Source organism: Arachis hypogaea, chromosome 7 (assembly GCF_003086295.3).
Source record: "Arachis hypogaea cultivar Tifrunner chromosome 7, arahy.Tifrunner.gnm2.J5K5, whole genome shotgun sequence".
Classification (NCBI taxonomy): Eukaryota; Viridiplantae; Streptophyta; class Magnoliopsida; order Fabales; family Fabaceae; genus Arachis; species Arachis hypogaea.
The window spans coordinates 75513564-75520701 of record NC_092042.1 but is presented as its reverse complement, the minus strand read 5'-3'; the positions used below and the strand labels follow the sequence as shown (position 1 = coordinate 75520701).

Here is a 7138-nt window from a genome sequence, read left to right as displayed (position 1 = left end):
TCTCTCTCTCTCTCTCCTGAATAATTTCTGTGTTGGACTAAACTGTCCAGAGACTCATATCAGTAGAATCAAACAAATCTGGAAATTGATATCAACATATCTCAGCTTGCCCTCAAGTTGGTGGATGGATATCTATCATTCCTAGCTTGTGTGCAAGTTCTTGAAACTGCTTGGCCTCCACCGGTTGGATAGGCCGCTGCTCAAAATATGTCTGCCAACTGTATAGAACTAATATGCATTCTCGCAGGATTTATTTAGTATGTTTTAGACAATGGTAGCAATAACAGGTTTCCATAGCTTTCCCTTTTCTTAACAAACATGAATTAACTTGGTACATGCAAACACAATCAGTACAATCATTTGTTTACAATGGTCATATCAACAGTTAAGTAGTAGAAAGCCCCGTTTTCATTCTCCAAATATTAGAAATTACATACAGCCATTGGAAGCGATTCCATTTCATCCTTCATTTAGTTGCTGGTCACATGGATCCACAAGGTACGTGGAAAGGCATTCTGAAGGGATAATGAATTTACCGTTCTCACGTAGTCACGTTCGACATGTACAAAAATGCATACCTATTTAATAAAATTAAAGAAGAAAGGAAGACAAATTGAAATCAAATAGAGAAGCTACGCAGAAGTAATACATGGTAGCACTGAAATAAAGATATGTAAAGCGCATATAATTAGTGCTTGTTACTTGTTAGAGAGACACGTGACTGAGGCAGAGACTGGCCTATTATTCGTGCTTCTCCATGCGAATTTAATGTTACCGATATGAAGAAAACACTTCCCCCATATACAGACCTGTGGTATGAGAAAGAAAGTTAAAATTCTTTGCTTAAACTAAGAAAAACAAGCAGGGTGAGTTTCTTATTAAACAAGTATATTGTCTACTCCACTAACTTTCATGGTTAGCTAGTATAATGGTATTGTTACATAGTCTTAGAATTTGCATCAAAATATTGAGAATTTCATTTTTTTTTTTATCTTAAGAATAGGAGTTACATTTTGTAGCATCTATTGCATCTTTTAGTATGCTACAAACTTCTGAATGTTAAAAGCAAAGAGAACAAAAAATAAAATAGACTTTTATCACATGAGTTGCAAATTTTTACCATCTACAGCAATCAACAACATGGTGTGTAATAATTATGTTTTTAAATAAGAAAAAAAAGAAACAAAAGCAAAAAATTTGAATCATTACTGCACACAAATCAGGAAGTTAAGCAAATTTTGACCATCTTATAGCATTCAACATTCTGCACAAGCGGTAGAGATGATTGGAATATTTGCAAAGAAGACAACATTATATCTCAACTATGTAACAGACTTGAAAGCATAAAAATTGATATGTTTCCAATAGCAACGGAAAGCGACATTTTTCTTTCTCAACAAACATCGCAAAGATTGAAAGGCAGCTCCAACAAAATAAAGAGATGTGATGACATCAAAGGTGTGCTGGACGAGAAGATTTAAAAACATACATCACGTGAATCTTCCCATTTATTGCTCAATGTTCAAACTATGAATCTTCCCTATGATGCATGAACACTAAGGCTAGACATACACATTGATTTGTAATGGTATTTAGGTGTGTCCAAATATATTCAGAAAAGAATTTTTATTTTTTATTAAGACACAATTGGACATAGACACGTGTATCGGGTGAGTGTCGATGAGAATCGTGTCCGAAATGTGTAAGAAAATACAGATCTCAACTAGTTGTGTTTGGATCAAAAGAAGTTAGAAGAAAAGGAAATGCAGAGAGGAAAATGAATGGAAAACTTAGTTTTCCTTTAATTGGATGAGAAGGAAAATTGGGTGGAATGGGGTCCATATCTAACTTTTCACTCTATCCATGCGAAAAAAAACTAAGAAAAATTTGCAAATAAGGATAAGATTACAAATTTACTCTTTGTGTCACATTAATATATTATAATTTATATATAATATAGATAAGGATATTAATGTAATTTTATTCTGTTATAATTTATATATAATATAAATAGGGGTATTAATATAATTTTCTACCTATTTTTTATCCATTTTTTCTTCATCTAAATAACAAAAAAAAAATTCACTTTTCTTTTTATTTTTTTTCCTCTTATTTTCTTTCTTCTTATTTTCTATTTTGTATCCAAACATAGTGTAAAGGTGCATTTTTTTTATTTTATGTTTTTTACTTGTTTGTAGAGAAGAAACTGATATATATGAATGAAAGTAGTAAAAAGCTTCCATGGCTAATTAAACACAAGAACTCGTGAAGTAGGCAAGTGTATAAGAGAAATTCCTGTGCAACTTAAGCATGCTGGGATAATAGAACTTAGTACAAAAAAAAAAAAAAAAAGAAGATAAATTAAGCTATATGGCAATGTTAAGAACTGGCAGCAATAACAAAATATTAAAATTCGAAGTATAAAATATTAAGTTGGAGTTGTTCCGAAATATTGAGGTTCTCACTTTTATTTAGAAAATTGAAGCTCAATTTTGTCTCATACCTATGCACCAGATAAACTAAAACAGTTATTTCTGCATGCAACTATTAATTAAAGTATGAAGAGTTAAAAGAAGATTGCCCAAGTCATTTATTCTGGTTCAGCTCCAAAATGAATCCTACATCTGGTCCCAATCACAATTTGTGGTGAGATTTTTCAACTATTATCAATATCCAAGTTACAAATTCATCAAGCAATGACAATTCCAAGAATCAAAAAGCAGGGACATTAACAATGACTTTTCTTTTGGTCTTAGTATTTTCACTCAACACGCACAGCCTTTTTCTATTACAAAAAATTCCTCACAAACTCTCACACAGATGCATGCCAAGAACAATTTTCACAAGCATAAGCTCTCACTAGCACACACTAACAAGCAAGATTCACAAAAAACCAAAATCAGCAATGAGAAAATGCACATGAATCCTCATAAATTGTGTAAAATATGATTGTTAGCTCAGTCTCTCTTTTTCCAAGTTGAACTTGCTGCTCCAATCTCCTTTTTCTATATGATAGCATCACCCCATGCAATCTGCAAATAGTGAATTATCTGTAGTAAGAATTAAGTCACATGTATGCCGATAGTTTTTTCTTGCTGTCCATAAAACACAGAAGCGTAAAAACTGAAAATAATAACTTCTCTGTGCTTTTGAAGAAGAGTGCAAAGTATCAATCTTCGTTTTATTTCCATCATATTTACAACGGAATGTCATTTTGAAGTAATATATACTTTTTTTTAATTAATCTCCCTTCTCACATTAGACATTTACTAAAGTGCATATGTATATAATAAGATGAAAGAAAAGAGAAGACAAATTGAAATCAAGTAGAGAATCTATGCTGCTATGCAGTATTAGTAGTTAAATAAGGACATGGAAAGTTCAAATAACTAGTGGTTGTTACTTACTTACTTGTTAAGAGACTGAGATTGAGACTGACCTGTTTCTTTCTTTGCGAGACAAATGCGGAATGCACTAGCATAGCAGATATATGTTGCTGAAATATTCTTCCTCCCTCTTTTCCATGCATCTAATGGGAAACACTCTCTCCCATATCTAATGGGACCATTACACACAATACAGACCTATGGTATGACAAAGAAACTAATTAAAATTCTTATACTTTAAACTAAGCAGAACAAGCAGGGTGAGTTTCCACTAACTTTCATGGTTTGCCAGACAAGTTAGCTAGCATATTTTTTTTATCAAGAAAAAGTTGTGGGAAATCAGTGATATTGTAACATAGAAATATTGAGGTTTCCATTTTTTTTCGCCCTAAAGAACATATGAGCTATAAAATTAAGAACACCTGAATCGAATGACAATTTGTAGCATCCCTTGCATCTTTTAGTGCGTAAACAAATGTATGTTAAAAGCTAAGCACAGAGAACAAGAAATAAAATATATTTTTCTCACAAGTATATTCAGACTCCCTCAGGAGTCAAGCATTGCTTATTAAACTTTCAGCCAGTGAATACAACGAAATATATACACAATGTAAAGTACATATGAATGTATGATTAATAATATCCGTTAGTGTTTCAGTTATCAGGGAGTAAAAAGCATCCTAATCTGTAATTCATCAGCAAATAACTAATATAGAAGCTGAAAACTGGGAAGATATCTAGAAAATGATATAACTTGCAATTGTAAATTATAAACAAAGAAATGGAAGAATGCTGATATATACTACATAAAAGAAGCACAATCGAAGAATGCCCCAAAGAGCCAGAGCAATAAAGAGTTAGCCATATGCCATTGCCAAGAACTGCAAACAATAGGCCAGACATTTTCTGCAATCAAAGGGAAGTTCAGAGTATGAAAGCTAACAAAGGTGTGCCACTCCAAAAGCATATCAATCTGTTTATGAGACAAAATGGGTATGTGGTAATTTTAGAAACTTCCCAATCATCCTGTTTCTGGTAATTGTTTTGAAAGTGGATCTACAATACAAAACAAAACAAAAAATAACAATGCAAAAATGGTAACTTGGATGCTGACAAGCAGTATGATTATACCCTTATGTGCCTTAAAAAGTATGATTATACCCTTGTTTATTCAAAGAATACGGCATTGTTACTAAAATATTAGGAGAAAAAAAGGACACAAAAACATGCAAAGTTAGTGTCATATCAAACATATTGTTGTCTTCGAAGTATAAGCTAAAACGGAAATAAGAGAATTTATATATACCAAGTTAGGGAAGTAAGAGACTTTGCTGTATACATCACTTATGATAAAAAATGGAAATGTGTGATAATCAGTTTTGTTGAAAATAGTTTGAAATCAGATAAATAGTTCTTACCTAAAAGGGCTTAGCTATATGTTACGTTATCACCTTTTGAGGGATCAACCTCAGTCTATGCGTATGTTTGGGATGTGAGCAATCTTGGGCCAATCTTCTCCACTTTCAACCGAGTATCTGCGCTTTAGGACTCGACAATCACTAATCCGTAGTGAGTTTATGTTGGTAAGGCAACGCTCAGTTTCATGCAATGATTCTACTTTGGGGCATCTATTGATGTGTGAGCATAGTGTCGCAGCCCAAAGTGAGCCATGATTGGCGGTCAGGAAAATAGTTCCCCAACAAGTTTAGCTGATTCGAATATAAGATAAATAAGGTTACACATAATTTTTTGATAAATAATTACATATTTTTAACAAAAATAAAATAAATAAATATGAATAGATTCTGCCTGTGATATATGGAGTAGATGACGCCTAAGAACTCAACAAGGAATAGATACCCATTGCAGATCATTACTCTTGAATAGACATACTCACATAATCAAATATTTATTCCTGAAAAATATTTAAAAAAAAAACGGAGTGAGTTTTGCAACCCAGTGACTAAACAGTACATCTATAATTCACATGAGACCATATAAATATTATTATAAAAATAATTTTATTTAGAAAATAATAATTTATATGAATGAGTGAATCAATAAGGGAGTTCTCATACAGAAATCAAATCAAATAGTCCACACTTGGCGGCTCCACCTCTAAGGGTAGCCCTTTCCTCTCGTGTGTCCGTACGAAATAACAAATCCAACATGTGGCCTACACGTTAGGCTAGCAATGCCCTTGCTAGCTGACGTCTGAGCCAGATGTATCTAGGTTAACGTCATAATTGCCGTTAACTACGGTTTTCTAATACGAGCCTCCCAAACCAATTCAAAACATATAATTTTAAATATAACAAATTTTTCGGTCTTCAAACATATAATGTATCAAATCAAATCAAATAATACTTTTCCATCCAACTCCTTTTCAATAATATTTTCTCAATCTTAAGGCATTTCAAACATATTTCACAATTTCAAAATAAGTGAATAACAAGTTAACAACAAATACTTCAATGCTTCAAAAAAATACATATTCAAATAAAATCAAATATTTTAAAATAATATAAAGTTTTATCAAACATGCATATAGCCTCATAAAAACATATAGTCTCATGTGCATATTAAAATGTACTTAACAAAGATAAATATTTAGTTCTAATAAATCAATTATTCAATCTAATTTTAAATCCTTTGATAATATGTAAGTTTAATTATAAGTTCAAAACAATGTATATCAAAATAAAATAATTATAGATGCAAAGCCAACCAATTATAAATGTAAAGCCTACTCACAACATGGTTCTAAGGGACCAAAGATATCGAACCCGAGTGCTAGAATCCAAGGTGAGGAGGATTGAAGTAAAATGAAACGAATGAGCGCAGAATTTGGATTGAGACGGTGGCAGCAACTTCCACGGCTACATCACATATGTAATCATAACATCAACAGCTCCAATCGTTCCATGATAGCACTAATACCAGTACTCAAGATAATTCCCAGCAGAAACGCAACAAAAGTAGGGCGATAATACTAAAACGAAGACATATTATCGCAATTAAAACCAGAGCATGTAAGAAAAGAAGAAAATATAGCAGAATAAAGGTGGAAGCGTTTCAGTTTCATAAATGGAATCAGATCATAGGAAAAATTGTGCTGATTTAGAGACAAGAATGAAGGGGGTGTGGGGCTGAGCAAGATCAAAATAGGGATGGAGACGGTTCATTAGCAGTGACGTCGGTGATGCTCCCCTGACGACGAGCTCTGTTGATGGCAACAGCAAACGCGACGATAGTGAACGGCTCCTCCATCGCGACTCTTTCTTCCTCCCTTCACTGGCCGACTCAAACTCTTCCTCTTCATTCAGCAATGATGGTGACCCCCAACAGAGATGATGGTGGTTGAAGCTTAGCGGCGACGGAGACAAGGCGCGGCGGCTGTAGCAGTTCAACGGCGGCAGTCCTTCTTCCGCGTCTCCTCTCTCGCACTCATCCCCCCTCTCCGACGCATCTCTCTCGGTTCTGGCCTTTGATGTCGACGCAACTCCAGCGAGCTGGACGCGGCTGGTGGCGACGCGACGGGACACGAGCGGTGTGCTCCAGGCCAGCGGTGATGAGGTGCGACTCTCTCTCTCCTCGCATGGTGGCTCGGCGTGGACAGCTCCTGCCTTCCTCCTCCCTTCTCTTCTCGCGGTCTCCCCTTTTCTCTCTTTCCTTTTTCTTTCTTTCTTTTTCCGTCAGAGTCTGGTGTGTGTGCTGTGAGGAAGAGGGTGTGAGGGGAGTGAGAGTGTGTG

General features: G+C 34.5%; 1 long non-coding RNA gene across 2 annotated transcripts; it reads right to left on the bottom strand.

Moving 5' to 3' along the window:
* Window positions 1–2186: 2186 nt before the first annotated feature.
* On the bottom strand, window positions 2187–7138 carry LOC112704141 (uncharacterized). Of its 2 annotated transcripts, XR_003154803.3 has the most exons (4): window positions 6141–7138; window positions 4190–5301; window positions 3440–3584; window positions 2187–3032 (listed from the first exon to the last, which is right to left on the bottom strand). It is a non-coding gene; the product is annotated as an uncharacterized lncRNA (long non-coding RNA). The 2 variants fall into 2 exon arrangements; XR_011864153.1 differs by having other exon boundaries at window positions 3440–5301.